The sequence below is a fragment of the Nicotiana attenuata genome, chromosome 7 (assembly GCF_001879085.1).
Source record: "Nicotiana attenuata strain UT chromosome 7, NIATTr2, whole genome shotgun sequence".
NCBI classification, from domain to species: domain Eukaryota; kingdom Viridiplantae; phylum Streptophyta; class Magnoliopsida; order Solanales; family Solanaceae; genus Nicotiana; species Nicotiana attenuata.
In genome coordinates, this window is record NC_031995.1 from 68,310,410 (window position 1) to 68,328,150 (window position 17,741).

A 17,741-nucleotide genomic window follows, 5' to 3' on the forward strand; every position below is an offset into this window, starting at 1 on the left:
CCACAAGTGATATTGAAATGGGAGCGGGTGGTACGCCTACCACGAGTGATACTGAAATAGGAGCGGGTGGTACGCCTACCACGAGTGATATTGAAATGGGAGCGGGTGGTACGCCTACCACGAGATATTGAGAAATGGGATCGGGTTGCACGCCTGCAACAAGATGAGTTGAATATGAAAGTTGTCTTATCTTTTCATTATTGTTGGAAGTTAAATTGTAGATGTACGTACCATTATTCCTGATAGTTTGTTTCTATCTGTTACCCCTGAAGCATGCTCCCTTCCCCAGCTTAAATTGTTATTTTCTTGCCAGTTTTCTGTTGTACTTGTATATATATCTGTACGGGTTTATCTGGAGTCTGGTCCTAGCCTCGTCACTACCTCGCCGGGGTTAGGCCAGACACTTACCAGCACATGGGGTCGGTTGTGCTGATACTACACTCTGTGCTATTTTGCACAGATCTAGGTTTCGAGCAGCAGCAGTAGTAGTGTGAGAGCATGCTTCATTTCAGCGAGACCCGAGGTAGCCTTGCAGGCGTCCGCAGGCCCGGCGTCTCCTCTATCCTTTATTTTTATCTGTTATCTCATTGTAATCGAGACAAACAACTTATGTTCTCTTTCAGACGTTTGTATGTAGTATTCTTAGCAGTTCGTGAGTGCAGTGACACCAGTCTCGGGTAGAGGATTTTGTTGAACCTTCCGCATTTCCATTCAGCTTTATAAAATGTTAAGACTTTCGCTTATTATTGAATTTCGTTGTTTTTGTATTATTGTCGTAAATTGTTAAATGGATTAGATTATTAATGGACAAATAATTAAATTTGGCTTGCCTAGCTCTCATTAGTAGGCGCCATCACGATTCCCGAGGGTGGGAAATCCGAGTCGTGACATATCGATAGCTGGGATCAACTAGAGCAAGAGTTCCTCAATCACTTTTATAGTACAAGACGTACTGTGAGTACGATAGAACTTACAAATACTCGTCAATGAAAGGGGGAACCAGTTATCGACTTTATCAATCGTTGGAGGAATGCAAGCCTCAACTGCAAAGACAGGCTTAGTGAAGCTTCAGGCATAGAAATGTGCATCCAAGGCATGCATTGGGGATTGCGCTACATCTTGAAAGGTATCAAGCCTGGCACATTCAAAGAACTTGCAACTCGTGCCCATGACATGGAATTGAGCATGGCCTCCGCTGGAAATGAAAGGCTGCCTATCTATGAACCTCGCAAAGGGAATGACAAGCAAGAAGTAAGGAAGTGGGGCAAGTTCGTACCCAAGTCTGAAAGCAAAGAAGCTATGAATGTCAACACGTCACCTATGAAGTTCACGACAAAGGTGAGCAAGAAGCAGAGTATGAAATCCACTTCTTTTCAAGATAAGCCAAGTGGAAATTTGACTCTAAAAGAAATGCAGGAGAAAGAGTACCCATTCCTGGATTCTGATGTGCCAGCCATTTTCGAAGAACTCCTCGAGTTAAATCTCATTGAGCTTCCGGAGAGATAAAGCGACCAAATGAAGCTGGGAAAACGAATGACCCAAATTACTGCAAATATCACCGACTTGTAAGCCACCCTCTGGAGAAGTGCTTTGTCTTCAAGGACAAAGTTATGGACTTGGCTCGTGAAAAGAAGATTGTGCCTGAAGATGAGAAAGCAAGCGCGAACCAAGTCTCTATCACCTTTGGCTCATTCAGTCTAGATGAGTTATGCAGTTTAAAAGGAATCAAAAATGAAGAATTACTGGTGAACAACAAAGTTGAAGACAATCAACCTGATGATGATGAAGGTTGGACGTTGGTGACTCGTCGTAGGCACCACAAAAGGAGCCCACGAAAAGAATCAATCGAACAACCAACAAGGAAGATGATGGTAACCAATGAAAAAGAATCCAGTTAGGCGTTGGAAGAAAGAAAAAGTGGAGATGCACCATCCTCAAAAGCCACGACATCCAGTGACCTTGGAGGAGTTCTTACCAAGTTGGTTCCGCACGAAGATTTCCCATGAGGGCATTGATGCCTCTTGTTGCCATGCTGACAAAGGGGAAGTAAAGAGTGATGACCTACCATTGGCACCATCTTCAGAAAAGCTCATCGAGTCTATTCCTCAAGAAGCTAATGCGTGCGAGGAAAAGATTACGTTCACAAATGATGATCTTTTACTAGGTGACACTCCTCATAACCGCCCATTGTACCTGGTTGGCTATATGCGCGATGAAAGAATAAGTCGAATTTTGGTTGATGGGGGATCCTCAGTGAACATTTTGCCAATTCGCACTGTGAAAGAACTTGGTATTCCCGTGAGTGAACTCTTAGAAAGTCGTGTGATGATCCAAGGATTCAACCAAGGGGGCAAATAGCCATAGGCGCGATCAGGCTGGAAATCACCATTGAAGATATGCAATCAACTGCATGGCTACATGTGATCGATGCAAAGACTTCATACAACGTCTTGCTTGGAAGGCCTTGGATACATGAGAACTAAGTGGTTCCATCTACCTGCCATTAATGTTTGAAATACTATGAGGGTGAAGTCGAGAAGAAGATAGTTGCTGATGATGAGCCATTCACCGAGGCTGAGTCATACTTCGCCGATGCAAAGTTCTACTTGAAGAACCGCATTGTGAAGGAGCTAAAAGTTTATGGTGGCATGAAAAGCAAGAAAGTAGAGCCCATAACTAAAAGAGCTGAGGTAACTATTGGTAAAGCCAAAGCTGTTACTGAGGAGGTACACGCCAACGTGAATAAATCTCATAAAGGGGGTATTGCCTCTTATGGCAAGAAAGTAAGTCGTGCACTCCAATATGTCCCTAAAAGGAATAAAGATGAAGGTGAATCATCTAATCTCCAAGCTAACATACTAAAGAAGTTAACTCTTCCGGTCAAACGAATTGAAGCAGTAAAGTCGTCCTCAATGCCGCTTGCAGGGTTTGTGGACCAAAATCGTTTGTAGAATGTGGCACTCCCTACAAAGCGAACAGATGAAGGTTTTGATCCTAATGCTTACAGGCTATTTGCAAAAGCTGGATACAATCCTAATGAGCCGTCAAAGTTAGGGAAGCTACCATCAGAAGCTGCAACGAGACAACCACGTGAAGGTTTGGGATACAAGCAACCGTCACCAGTGCGCATTTCAATAAGAAGGGTGAGTAGCAATTACATCACTGTAGAACACGAATCCGCTGCTTCTAACAGGCCTTCTGTCTTTGACCGACTTGGAAAATCAACTGTGAGAACTTCCGTATTTGAGAGATTGGGTCCATTAAAGAAGGGGAACAAGTTCCAGAGAAATTTTCAAAGCATAAGAACACCCGCTCCACCCAAGATCCAGAAGATCTCTAATGATTTCCAAAGTTTGGTTCCTTCAAGAATGAGGCGACAAACAAAACTTGTTGTTTCATGTGAAGAAGTACTAAAGGTAAAGCCATATACGATGGTCTACACTAAGGAACATGACGAAGATGAAGAAAGTGTAGGTTCTTCGTATCATGTCACTTTACAAGGCGAGAATGGTGTTCCGTCTTCGATGGAGGATAATGCAGAATTGGAGCATGTTTCATCGTGTTATCACATATCCTTCGACGATGGGGACCCTCAAGAAGATGAAGATGCGAAAGATGCTCCACCTGAACTTGAAGGAGGAGTGAAGACGATAGTTGATGCCTTAAAAGAAGTCAACCTTGGCACAGATGAAGAGCCAAGACCCACCTACCTAAGTGCTTTACTAGAAGCCGATGAAGAGCTTACTGTATTCCGTATCCCAAAGGGTATTTATTGCTACAAGGTAATGCCTTTTGGCTTGAAGAACGCTGGTGCTACTTACCAAAGGGCTATGCAAAATATTTTTGACGATCTTCTACACAAGAATGTCGAATGCTATGTTGACGACTTGGTGGTAAAATCAAGAGAGAAGGGCGACCACTTGAAAGACTTGAGAATGGTGTTTGAGTTGCTCCGGAGGTACCAACTTAGGATGAATCCATTGAAATGCGCCTTTGGAGTTACTTTCGGGAAGTTCCTTGGTTTTATTGTTCGACATCGAAGGATTGAAATTGATCAAGCCAAAATAGATGCAATCTTGAAAATGCCTGAGCCTCGGAATATTCATGAATTGAAAAGTCTGCAAGGAAAACTAGCATACCTTAGGAGATTCATCCTAGCTGGGAGGTGCCAACCATTCAGTCCCCTTATGAAGAAAGGTGTCCCTTTCAAATGGGACCAAGCATGTAGCAATGCCTTTGAGAGCATTAAATCCTACTTGATGAAGCCTCCGGTTTTGGCAGCCCCTATACTTGGAAAGCTGCTGATATTATACATTTCATCACAAGAAAGGTCTATTGGAGCGCTATTGTCCCAAGAAAATAATGAAGGGAAAGAAAACTCCCTTTACTACTTGAGAAGGATGATGACACCAAATGAGCTGAATTATTCGCCAATTGAAAAGTTATGTTTGGCACTAGTCTTCTCAATCCAAAAGTTAAAGCACTACTTTCAAGCTCATGTCGTTCGTTTGGTTTCTAGAGCAAATCCCATCAAGTTTGTGATGTCAAAACCTGTCCTTAGTGATCGACTAGCAAGGTGGTACCTCCAGTTTCAACAATTTGAAATCGTGTACATCCTCAGAAGGCTATAAAAGGACAATCGTTAGCGGACTTCTTGGCAGATCACCCTATACCTGATGATTTGGAGCTAATTGACGAACTACCTGATGAGGACACCATGGTCATCGAAGTTCAGCCTCCATGGAAGATGTACTTTGATGGTGCTGCACATCGCGGAGGAGCTGGTGCTGGTGTAGTATTTGTCACTTCTCAAGGTAAAGTTCTGCCCTACTCTTTCACATTGACGCAACTCTGCTCTAACAACGTTGCTGAGTATCAAGCACTAATACTTGGGCTCGAAATGGCTATCAAAATGAAGCGGTTGCAATTGCAAGTCTTTGGTGACTCTCAGTTAGTGGTCAATCAGCTTTTAGGTAGTTACGAGGTCAAGAAGCCTGAACTCGGCCCATATCATGATTACGCTAAAAAGTTAATGGGGTGGCTCGGTGATGTGACTATTCAGCATATGCCAAGGAAAGAAAATAAGAAGGCTGATGCTTTAGCTGCTCTAGCTTCATCATTAGCCCTGCCTGACCAAGCGCAAGTTACCGTCTGTCAAAAATGGATAGTACCGCTGCCAAATGAGGCTGAAGGTGAAGAAAATGAACTCAAGCATCTTGTTGCTGTTTCTGAAGTTGAGAAAGAAGAATGGCGACAACCCATTATCAACTGCTTATGCTATGGGATACTTCCAGAAAATCTGAGGAGGACTGAAATCCGTCGTCGTGCACCTCGCTTCCTTACTACAAGGATACTCTATACAGAAGGTCGTTCGAGGGAGTACTCTTGCGATGCCTAGGAGAAGAAGAAGCACTCCAAGCTTTGCAAGAGGCAGATTCTGAGCTATGTGGGTCACACCAGTCTGGACCAAAGCTCCACTTCCATATAAAAAGGATGGGATATTATTGGCCAACGATGGTAAAATATTGCTTGGACTACGCTCGAAGATGCAAGGCTTGTCAATTCCATGTGAATTTTATTCATCAACCTCCTGAAGTGTTGCACCCGAGTGTTGCATCCTGGCCATTTAACGCTTGGGGATTGGATGTTGTTGGACCACTGTCAAAGTCCTCTGGTGGGCACCTATACACCTTGGCTGCAACTGACTATTTTTCAAAATGGGCTGAAGTTGTTGCTCTTAAGGAAGTAAAGAAGGAAAATGTTGCAAGTTTCATCCGAGTAAACATTATTTATCGCTTTGGCATTCCTCGTTACATAATAACGGATAATGGAAAGCCATTCGATAATAGGTTGATGAACAAGATCTGTGATCTCTTTGGATTCAAGCAACGTAACTCTTCGATGTACAGCCAATGGTCTAGCTGAGGCATTCAACAAGACTCTATGCAGCTTGTTAAAGAAAGTCATCTCCAAGTCCAAACGATATTGGAATGACCGTATGGGAAGCTCTATGGGCATATAGGACGACTCACCGCACGCCGACGCATGTGACTCCTTATTCACTCGTTTATAGAGTCGAAGCTGTCTTGCCACTTGAGCGTCAAATACCTTCGTTACGACTGGCAATTCAAGAAGGGACCACTGATGAAGAAAATGCTCGACTTCGATTGGCAGAGTTGGAGGCTCTTGATGAGAAGAGGTTGGAAGCTCAACAGAGTCTTGAATGTTATCAAGCTCGATTATCCCGCGCCTTCAATAAAAGAGTTCGCCCGAGATCCTTTCAAGTAGGAGATCAAGTCCTTGTCGTACGAAGACCCATAATTACTTCCCATAAACCTGTAGGGAAGTTCAGTTCAAAATGGGATGGGCCATATGTCGTACAAGAAGCTTACTCAAGTGGGGCTTACAAGCTGGTTGATGCAGATGGCATGAGAATCGGCCCTATCAATGGCAAATTCTTAAAGAAGTATTATCCTTGAAATTGCGACGCTCCTCGACGTACGAGCCTAAACTGCAAGTCATGACGCTCCTTGATGCATGAGCCTAAACTGCATGTTGCTACACTCCTGGCCCGCAAGAGTATAAACTGTGTACGGCCCAAAAAAAAATCCGCTAGGTTGAAAATCTCGAAAGAGGCGGCCTAGGCAAAAGTTAGGACGTAAAAAAACGGAAAAAATCTACCCATTCTGAACTACGGTATGACTTGATCCTCTTCACCGAGGTACGTAGGCAGCTTAGAGTTTCATTCTAAGTTCAGTCGCATAAGTTCAAAAGATACATATTGCCCCAATTGTTGTCCGAGTGAAGTATGGAGGAATGCAAAATCAAGTTGAAACGTCATCCTCTTGTTGAACTTTGATCTCATTTGATTTAAAAAGGGGCAACCCTCCATGGTAAATTGATATCTTCAATTGGCCGATTTTAGGAGGATGTGAAGTATTTGCAATGAAGGCTAGGGATTCTCTATGTCTTCAGGTTCGCCAAACCTTCAAGTTTTTCGGTCTTCAAGTTGAAGTCTTCAAATTCGTCGATCTTCAAGTTGAAATATTTAGGCCCTCCAAGTCTCAAAGTTGAAGTCTTCAAGTCCGTCGGTCTTCAAGTTGAAGTCTTCAAATTCGCCGATCTTCAAGTTGAAATATTTAGGCCCTCCAAGTCTCAAAGTTGAAGTCTTCAAGTTCGTCGGTCTTCAAGTTTCAGTCTTCAAATTCACCGGTCTAAAAGTTGAAATATTTAAGCCCCCCAAGTTGAAGTCTTCAAGTCTTTCGGTCTTCAAGTTTCTGTCTTCAAATTCGCCGATCTTAAAGTTGAATTGTTTAAGCCCTCCGAATCTTCGAGTTGAAGTCTGCAAAGTCCGCCAAATCTTCAAAGTTTTCCAAGTGTTCAAGTTGATGTCGTCTTCAAGTTGAAGCTTTATAACTTTCCAATCTTAAGGTGGACATATAAGTCCCTTTGCACCTTAAGTTGGCCTCTTCGTGAGTTTGTCCTTAAAAGGACTTTCCAATCTTAAGGTGGACATATAAGTCCCTTTGCACCTTAAGTTGGCCTCTTCGCGGGTTTGTCCTTAAAAGGAACTATAAATTTCCAATCATAAAGTGGACATATGAGTCCCTTTGCACCTTAAGTTGGCCTCGCCGATAGTCGAGCCACATTGAGAGTAATTTCACCGATAGTCAGGCCACATTGAGAGTAATCTCTCCGATAGTCAGGCCGTTTTGAGAGTAATCTCTCCGATATTCAGGCCACATTGAGAGTAATTTCTCCGACAGTCGGGCCGTTTTGAGAGTAATCTCTCCGATAGTCGAGCCACATTGAGAGTAATCTCTTCGATAGTCGAACCGTTTTGAGAGTAATCTCTCCGATAGTCGGGCAAGGATGAGTACTCATCCCCTCACACCCTAAGACCGCCTTCTTCATGCGTGGATCATCTTGTTGAACAAGAACATATCTTTCTCGCTTGACCTACAAAAAAAAAAAGGACAACAAAGAAGAAAAGCACAAGAAAAGAAGAAGAAATTACCTTCGCGTCAATGCTTCCGAGTCCACAAAACTAGACTCAAATAGACTGCAAATATGCGAATTGATACTGAACAAAGATGAAGCGCATGGGATTTATATAGAATTCTCAAAGTGGCTGCTGGAAATTAATTCCCGATGTGGGACGTTGCAACAATATGTCTTCGAAAAGGACTCGGATAGTTGAAAGGCGGCAGTAAGAGTTTGTCATAAACAAGAATTCGGTAGCAATCTTTGAAGACAAATATCCCTGGTCAACTCCTAAAGGGATTTGGATAAGTGTTAGCATGGTAAAGCAAGCTTGAAATANGATAGTCGGGCCACATTGAGAGTAATCTCTCCGATAGTCGGGCCACATTGAGAGTAATCTCTCCGATAGTCGGGCCGTTTTGAGAGTAATCTCTCTGATAGTCGAGCCACATTGAGAGTAATCTCTCCGATAGTCGGGCAAGGGTGAGTACTTATCCCCTCACACCCTAAGACCGTCTTCTTCATGTGTAACGATCCAACCGGTCGTTTTGAGTTCTAGCACGGCGTTCAGCAGTCTGAGGCCATGAACAGCTTCATTTCAGGTATTATGACTTGTACGCATGGTCGGAATTGAATTGCGGGAAGTTCAGAGTTGATTTGGAGAGAGAATTCTCATTTCAGAAGCTTAAAGTTGAAAGAATTAACTAGGATTGGATTGTTGAGTAAACAACCTCGGAATCGGGATCTGAAGGCTCCAGCAGGTTCATATGATGATTTCAGACTTGGGCGTATGCCCGGATCGGGTTGTGGATGACCCGGGAGCGTTTTGGCGCCTATTGTGAAAGTTAGCATTTTGGAAGAAATTTCATAAGTTTGGCTTGAAGTGCATTTCAGTGTTATCGATGTCCGTTTGGGATTTTGAGTCTGGGAGTAGCTCCATATGGTGATCTGGAGTTGGGAGCGCGATCGGAAGTGAATTCAGAGGTCCGTAGGTCATTTTGGAGCCATTTGGCTAAAGATAGAAAATTGAAGGTTTTTGGAGAAGTTTGACCGGAAGTGGACTTTTTGATATCGGGGTCAGATTCTGATTTCGCAAGTTGGAGTACGTTCGTAATGTCAAATATGACCTGTGTGCAAAATTTGAAGTCAATCGGACGTGATTTGTTAGGTTTCGGCATCGAAAGTAGAAGTTTGAAGTTCTAAAGTTCATAAAGCTTGAATTTGAGGTTGATTCATGATTTTAGCGTTGTTTGGTATGATTTGAGGCCTCGAGCAGGTCCGTGTTAAGTTATCGAGTGGGTTTGTAACGACCCGGTTAGTCGTTCTAAGAGTTGTAGCCCCGTTCTCTCATTTCTGTTTCTTTATGTGTTGTTCATCTGTGTTGAATTGTATCGAGTTGGTAGGTTTGGGTTCGGAGTAGTTTTGGAGTGAAATGATCACTTAGTCTCTTAGTTAGAAAGCTAAGTTAGAAAAGTCAACCGGAAGTTGGCTTATGAGTAAACGAATTCGGATTTGGATTTTTATGATTCGATTAGCTTACTTGGGTGATTTTAGAATTAGGAGTGTGTCCGGAATGTAATTTGGAGGTCCGTGGTAGAATTAGGCTTGAATTGGCAAAAGTTGGAAGTTTAAAAGTCTTAGGCTCGAATTCGAGGTTGATTTGGTGTTTTGGTGTTGTTTTGGGGTGTTCCGGAGGTTCGACTAAGTTCGGGTAGTGATATGTGACTTGTTGGAATTTTCAGTTGAGGTCCCGAGGGCCTCGGGTGAGTTTCGAATAGGTTTGTGTTGTGTTGCGCTCGTTTTCTTATGTTTCGACGTCGTTTCTTCAAGCATAAATGATATCATATTGAACAAATGAGTTACAATTTCTTTTTTGATTGAAGCATTAGATCTGTATTGTAATTACGGACCTGTAGCTAAAAGAATCGTCGAATTTAGACATCGTTTGAGGATTTTATGGTTATTTTACTAAGAATTAGGTTGCCAGATTTTTCAGATTAATTACGAAATTGCCACTAGCAGCGTATTTAAAAATCTGCACTATTTGCAAATATTAAAACCTACATATCTCCTTCGTTATAAGGTCAAATTGAGTGATTCAAAAGCCTAACTTGATTAGAATTTCACAAGGAATCTATTGGAGGCATAAAATACGAGTTTCGGGATCGTTTGGCTCGAGAAACGAGGCAGAATAACTGGTAGAAAAATATACAAAAGTAGGGTTTTTGTTCATTCGGTCATATTTTGAGTTGAGGAGCTCGGATTTGGGCGATTTTGGAGGTGATTTTCACCATATGGATTGGGGTAAGTATTCTCTACTCGATTTTGATTATAATTTATGAATCCATCTTCGTTTTTGGGATTTGATTGATGATTTCAAAGTGAAATTGAGGGAGTTAGGGTTTGAGTTTTGGAGAGTTTTAAGTGAGGATTTGAGGGACCAAACGGAGTCCGATTTTGACAAATTTTATATGGTTAGACTCGGGAGAGGACGAGGATTATTATTCTGCCATTTTTTTACTGATTCCGAGACGTGGGCCCGGGGGACGAGTTTTGGCCAATTTTGGATTTTTGGCATGTTTTATATTGTTTGTATTGTGTAATTCGATTCTTTAGAATATATTGATAGTAGTATTCTGATTATGGTTAGATTTGAAGATTTTGGAGACCGAGTCGAGGGACGAGGACATCCCGGAGTAGGATTTTACGCTGTTGAGGTAAGTAACAGTTTTAACTCTGGCTTTGAGGGTATAAACCCGGAGAATTTGATATCATGTGATTGTTTGGAGGTGATACCCATGCTAGGTGACGGGCATGTGGATGTATACCTCGAGGGATTGAGACTTGGTCCGTCCCGTGGGGCCTCATGGCCATCATCTGTGTTTACGTAGTTGCTTGTTGTTAAAATTGTCTGCCTTCATGGTAGAGATCATGCTTAGGCTTTATTCATGCTCACATTATTTTTACTTCGTCATAGAAATTATTGTACATATTTACCTCAGTCTCTATTATTTGCTAATATATTGTGATACTTGATGTGGGATGTGTGCCCTTATTTGTTGATGATGGTAAGGCTAGTGCGGTACATGACTGAGTGAGGCCGAGGGCTTGGTTGTAAGGATATTAATACCATAGCGCGTGAGTTGTCCGCGTAGCACGTGAGTTGACCGTGTGGGTCCAGGTATTGATACCATAGCGCGTGAGTTGTCCGCGTAACATGTGAGTTGACCGTGCGGATCCAGGTATTGATATGATGGCACGTGAGTTGTCCGTGCTTAGCGCTTGGGCTTTGGGAGCCCCTCCGGAGTCTGTACACACCCCAGTGAGCGCAGAGTGTTGAGTGTATTGAGTGTTGAGTGATGGAGTGACATTGCTGTGAGGTTGCATTTACTTTTGTTGTTGTTGCATTTATCTGTTAAATTTCTTTGTGGCATTTAGTGAGTTATGGAATTTACCTGTTTATTCCTGTTATTTTTAAAAATTGTGAAAGATAAATAATTGGACTATTTTGCTTAGCTCGTCACTACTGCTCAGTTCCTTAGTTATTTTTGTTACTATTGAGGTGGTTGTACTTATACTACACCCTGCACTTTATGTGCAGATCCAGGTGAGTTAGAGCGCGGCGATCGTTGAGTTCAGGCCGGTCTTAATTGGAGACTGCAAGGTAGCTGCCAGCGTCTGCAGGACCTTGTTACTCCTTTTATCATTTCTTCTTTTGACAGTTAGACGGTTTATATATCTCAGTTCATAGTTTTAGACGCTCATGACTTAGTGACACCCCGATGTTTGGGACTCGTTTCCGTATTTTATATTATTTATATTTAGAGTTGGTTTAGTTTATGAGGAATTAAATTATTGGAAATGTTTTATTAAATTCTTGTAATCAAATTAGTAGTAATATTTTGGGAATAGGCTTGCCTTGTAACACGATAGGCGCCATCACGACCATGGTTAGATTTTGGGTCGTGACAGGGTTGGTGTGATTGGACGGGGTCTCGGGGACCTCGGGTGTGTTTCGGGTTGTATCGCGCTCTTATTTGATGTTTCAGCGTCGTTTCTTTGGACATAAAGGGGTACCATATTAAGCAAATGAGCTACATTTTAAGTTTTTATCTAACCATTAGATCCGTATCGTAATTATGGAGCCATAGGAAAAAGAATCGTTGAATTTGGACATCGTATGAGGGAGTTATGCTCATTTCCTTGTCGGAAAAAAGTGCTGGTTGCTGTCATAACCGCAGATGCGGTCATTTTTCCGCAGATGCGATAATGTTTCCGCAAATGCGGGACCGCAGATGCGGTCATTTTTCCGCAGATGCGGAAACTACTGGAGGCAGTGGGGTTCTTTTAAAAATCAAAGTTGGCTCATTTTCACTTCATTTCTTCCATGGGAGCCGATTTTGGAGCAACTTTGGAGCGCCATTTTCATCACCAAGCATGAGGTAAGTGATCTCTACTAGTTTTGAGTATATACAAGGTTTATATATGGATTTAGACATTGAAATTTGTAGAAAACTTGGGGTTTGAGGGAAAACCTAGAAAACTAATATTCTTGGATTTTGACCACGATTTTGGGTATGGAATTTATAGAAAATCATATATTTGAGTTCGTGAGGCTATGGGTAAACTTTATCTTCGAAAAATTTTGGATTCCGGGCACGTGGGCCCGAGGGTGTTTTTGTCAACTTTTCGATCGGGGTTAGGAATTGTTATAAATTGGATTATAATGAGTACCTTAGCATATATTAATGGGTTTACATAATTATTGGCTAGTTTTGGGGCGTTGTGCATAGATTCGAGTCTTCGGAAGGGCGTGGAATACCGGTTATGGATCTTCGGAGCGAGGTGAGTCTCCTTTCTAACCTTGTAAGAGGGAATTGTCCCCATAGGTGAATTAATTGGTTATGTGCTCCTATTTGTGGGGGCTACGTACGCACGAGGTGACGAGAGTCCGTGCGTAGCTACTATTATGCTATTGTCCGGGTAGTCTAGGACCCAAAAGCATGCTATACTTGGATGAATTATAAACTTATTGACAGCTCGAATTGCTTAAACCACATCGAATTAATAAATAATTTCAAAAAGGATTAAACTTCTTTTCTTACATTGTTAAAAGAGAAAGTGGCTTTTATTTGAATAAATATTCCCCGGTAAATTCTTCATTGGCTATCTGAGCATGTATTTCTATGTGTACCTGCGTCGCACGTATGATTCGCGAGCATGGGGTTGTTTATTTCATGTTGACCGCATCGCATGGATAGTTCACGAGCGGGGTAATAGATGCATCTATGGTTCGCGCCGTTCGACCCTTGGCAGTGCACAGTTTATTTTCTGTTGGAGCGGGTCGTACGCCTCGGCATGATTTGCGCATGCTTGTATTGCTGCCTTGAACTTATTGAAGTTGTTATTGCCTCTTCATGACATGAGAATATTTGGATAAATAATGAAAAGGGCCCAAAAAAATACTTATTTGGACCGGAGGGAGTAACCATTCTCTCTTTTTATATTACTATACATACCCTTTACCTCCACTTTTCTTTTAAAAATAAAAAAGTCGTTCATAATGTTGCTAGCATTGTTTGTTTGTACATCAAAACAGAAAAGAGAGGACTGAGACAAGAAAAAAGAGAGAGAAAGAGATATCTCAAGAGCACTGACTTTTTAGATTCTTTGTCTGGTTGTTTGTGGTGTTATTTGAGCCTTTTCATAAAAACGGGTCGTGCCTTTTAGGTCAAATCCATAAGCACTTGGTGTTCCGTCTTAATAAACAAAATAGGATTGAGTTTGTGAAATTCCAATTTTATAAAAGACAGCTTATTGATTTTGGAGAATTATGTAATAAAATTAATAGCCCCGTTTGGCCATAATTTTTCTTTTTTTTTTTTTTTTTTACTTTTTCGATTTTTTTTATTTTCTTTTTTCGAAAATTATGTTTGGCCATACATTTTCAATTTTCACTTGAAGACAATTTTGATGTCTTCAAAAAATTTGAAAAACTCCAAAAAACTATTTTTCAAAATTTTTATTCAAATCAGTCACGAAAATTAAAAAATAACTCAAAATTATTTTTCATGTCCAAACACACAACTCTAATTTACAAATACCATTTTCAACTTAATTTTTTTTAAAACTTTTTTGGAAATTTTGCAATTCTTATGTCCAAACGCCACTAAGTAAATGTTTAACGCAAATATAGATTCGAGCTAAACATTACTTAATTTTTGCTAAACCCGTTATGCATAAATGTAGCTTCATCCCTGACGTAGCGAAGGGGGATTCGAACCTTTCACCGTAAAATCACATTAAGTCAAAATTTTTTTGTATGTAATATATATAGATATTGAATGCCCAATTGTTGAGAATATACTGGGTATGTTGTTGTTGATAGTAGATATTGAATATTATATTTATTTCTTATATTTTAAATTCCTAACTCACCACTAATTCTTGTAAATTCAAACAAAAAACTGTATCATTTTTTTGTTCCCCACGTCCCAAAGCGGGAAAAATGGAACACAAACACAACTGTGGTCGTGTCCTTTGTTCTCTTTATTTTTGAATTTCAAAACCCAACGGCTCTTTGCACAATGTAGTCAACAGCATAAACCTCGGTTACCCACCACCCCCACTACACCACAACCCCATAATCTTAAAAAAACCCCATTAAAGTTACAATCTTTTTCTGTTTTCAAGTCATTTGAAAAGAAAAAAAGTTATTTTTACCATCATAATAGTCTGAATCTGTGTTAAATTTCTTTCCTTCAAAGTGAAGCATTAGTTTTGTGTAGTTAACAAGAACTTTCTCTTTCTGCTTTAACTCTCTTTTGTTTCTTATGTTGCATTGATATATACACAACTATTTTTACTTAAAAGTAAGTACTACTACTTGTTTTTGACTTCTCGAAAGTTGAAAGCTTTGTTGTCTAAAAATTTTCTTTATTTTTCTGCAAACAAGTATAGCTTGAAACTGAAGTTTGGTTTTTAAGAAAAAAACAAGGAAAATGGGTGCTTCTGGAAAAATGGTGAAAGCTTTTGATAGGATTCAAGAAGTCTGAAAAAAGAAGATTAATGTAAGCTCAAATCTGCACTAAAACTTCAATCTTTTTAGATATACAGAGAGTTAACTGTTTGTGTACATGTTTTTACAGGAGAAGGTGAGTGGAAAAGAGCAAGAAATGAAGCTGTGGAGGAGTTCATCAGTGGATATTGGAGGGTCTACGTGGAAGGATTTAAAAGCACAGAAATGGTGGTGTTGGGTCAGAAGGGTCAGATTCATCATCATGTGAACAATGATGCTTACACAGCTGCTGTAGCTACTGTGGTTAGGCTCCTCCTAAAGATTTTAAAGGCAGTGAGGGAAGAATGGTGCTTGCTATTAGGATCAAACTGCCTTTCGTGTTTCTTGGTATTCACTCTAATTCTACTCTCTTCATTCCTTCTTCTTGTTCTATTTTGTGCTTAAGATTAGTGTACCCTGACTAAGTTCCCCAATTTGTTCTATTATGTCTCAAAAAGCTGCTGGTCAATATATTTATCCTTTCTCATGGTATGGGCAGATGTATGCTATAGGTAGAGGGGTCGCCGGCACCCGTAAATAGTGAATTAATATGTCCCCCGGGTCACTAGCATCCTAAAGTTCGGCAAGAATTTCATATGTACATGTATTATGTCTTTAGAAAATATTACTAATATAGTAGTGACTACCCTATATGAAAAGCAAATTTTGGTTGAATCAAAAAGTGCAACCCTTGACCTTCAAATTTTGGGTCCGCCTCGATGGCTTAGAATCATGATTCATGATGGCTTTTTTCCTGAATTGTTGTGTTAAAGTCGCATGGTAGCTCAGTAGCTCTAATTCACTGTTAAGTATGGAATAGTGCATTTAATTATTTGGTTTCCTGAGGTTAGAGTTTAACTACAAAATGCCGATGAGAAATAAGGGAATGCACTTTACTTTGAAGAACATATGTAATCATGATATACAGACTTGTTAAGTTAAACTAGCGTAAACTCAGAAATTTTCTCTCATTTCTTTTTAGCTAGTGAGCTTGGATAAGAACTCTGTATATCCCAGCATGACATCTTTTATTTAATAGTTTACTAGTGTAGAATACATGCCATCAAATTTGATTGTTTACAAAGATCCTGTTTGAACAATATTTGATTCTCTTTGCTGATAAGAAATTGATACTTGTCTTGAAAAATATATAATTGATCTGCTTTCTTTGTATTATAACTTTGTAAACAATGGACATTTAGTTGTGTTTATTCAAATTGATCTTGATTTAGTATTTTGAATGACAATTAGGCAAGAAGAGCATTAAGGGGCATTGAAAGGATTGGTAAGGCTCCAAGCACTTGTTTAGGGGAAAGACAAGTAAGGAAGCAAGCCGCAGTCACTCTTAGGTGTATGCAAGCTCTGGTTCGGGTACAAGCCGTTGTTAGAGCTGGCAGTGTCCGTATGTCTATAGAGGGGCAAGCTGTGCAGAAGCTACTAGAGGAAAACCGTGGCAAACTTGATCCTTTGAAAGAAGCTGAGAGGTACAAAACCTACTTGTGTTTCTTGTCCCTTTTGCTGGTTATAAATTTCCTCATCAAATTACACTTTTTTCTAATTCCCCAGGAAGGGATGGTGTGACCTTAAAGGAACTCTTGAAGAGGTTAAAACAAAGATACAAATGAGGCAGAGGAGTCTTAAAAAGAGAAAGAGCACTTGCATACTCTCAAAGCTCAAAAGGTAAAATACCCTTTCCATTATTTAGAAAGCAGATCAATTTGACTTTTCTTGACCTGTAGTAAATGATTGGATGCTTTACTTAATGCAGCAGTTCCAAATCTAGCCAGAATTTTGATTCTAGAACCCATATCTCGGTTCCATCTTCTCAAAAATCTTGATTATGAATAAGAGTATTGTGGAGGAGTTGGTTAGAACGTTGGATGGCAGCGCGGCCATTGGGAAAACAGACTGAATGAACAAGCTTATACTGATTCTTTGGAGACCACACCAAGGCTAAGGACAATCAATTGAAGATATCTGAACCTTGCTCTGTAAAAGTGAAGAAGAACAATATGACCAAAGGATATCAGCAAACCCTCATTGGTGCTAGGCCATGCTACTCGTTCCTCTCATCAAGCCCGAGTTCTGAATTTAGATATGATGAGAGTTCAGCTTCCTTTCATTCTGCACATCAACAACACCAATATCTGGGAACACAATTGTTGGCATCAGATAGGAACTTGAAGATAGCAGATATAGCCGACCAAATTACAATGAGCCTAACTGAGTCCAACAAAGGCCAAGCAGAAGAAATCAGAGAAATCCTAGACAGTCAATGGATGAGTTCCAGTTTCTTAAGAACTCTGGCTTACTCAGTAGTGTGATCCGAAGCAGTTGTGCTGGTTATGACAATATGACAAGGCTCTTTGTCTTCCTACTCGAATGGAAAAGTTCTCTAGACCAAGGGCCAAAGAGAATTGTGTCTTTGAAGTAATCTAGAATGACTAGGCTTTATGGCAACGGTTACAACAGCTTGTTGTTGTAGAAAAGATTAAAAGGTGGTGTGGGTATGTTTAATTATTTCTGGACTTCGTTTGTGGGTTGTCATTCATATATGTATGTTATTATGTAGATCATCTCCTCTATTATCATTAATTTGCTGAAGCTAAGTTGATCATATCTTGACTGTGTGCGACTATAGATGCTTGGTGGAAACAGAATATTTAATCCCAAGATTCACATCTTTTTTATGTGTCATAAA

General features: G+C 40.5%; 1 pseudogene; it reads left to right on the forward strand.

Moving 5' to 3' along the window:
- Positions 14,985-17,216, forward strand: LOC109230130 (annotated as a pseudogene).